The sequence below is a fragment of the Calidris pugnax genome, unplaced genomic scaffold (genome assembly GCF_001431845.1).
Source record: "Calidris pugnax isolate Ruff unplaced genomic scaffold, ASM143184v1 scaffold263, whole genome shotgun sequence".
NCBI classification, from domain to species: Eukaryota; Metazoa; Chordata; class Aves; order Charadriiformes; family Scolopacidae; genus Calidris; species Calidris pugnax.
Window position 1 is genome coordinate 113474 of NW_015090993.1, and position 719 is coordinate 114192.

The window sequence follows — 719 nt, forward strand, 5'->3', positions numbered from 1 at the left end:
AGTTTGATTTTTTTCAGCTCCAGATTTTGATTTTTTCAGCACCAAATTTTGATTTTTTCGGCACCAAATTTTGATTTTTTCAGCCCCAAATTTTGATTTTTTCAGCCCCAAATTTTGATTATTTCAGCCCTGTATTTTGATTTCCCCCCCCAGGTGCCAGAAGCTGGTGGCCCTGTGCCCCCCCCACCACACGCACATCCTTCTCTGCCCGTGGGGACCCCCCCACTTTATTTTTAATTATTTTTTTTGCTTTTTCTATTAATATTCAGGGCCAAGGGAAGGGCTGGGTGGAAGCTGGTGCCTGGGAGCTGCTCGGAAAAGAGGGAGCCGGGGAGAAAATTCCACTCCAAATAACTGGGTTGAAGGGGGGGCACCAAACCCCTATGGGGGCTCTCAGGGGGGTGTGACCCCCACCCTGGGGCTGGTGGGACCCCAAAACCCACGTCCTCCTCTCCCCTGCTCTGGAAGGAGGAACCTTCCAGCCCCTGTTTGATGGCCAAGACCCCAGTGACTCCAGTGACTGTGGAGGCAACAGGAGATAAAAATCCCCCCCCCCCGGGTGCATAATTTGGGGTATAATCTGCCTTTTTCCACCTCTCCCCCTGGTCAGGGTGGAGCCGAGCTCCAAATAACTGGGTTGAAGTGGGGGCACCAAACCCCTATGGGGGCTCTCAGGGGGGTGTGACCCCCACCCTGGGGCTGGTGGGACCCCAAAACCC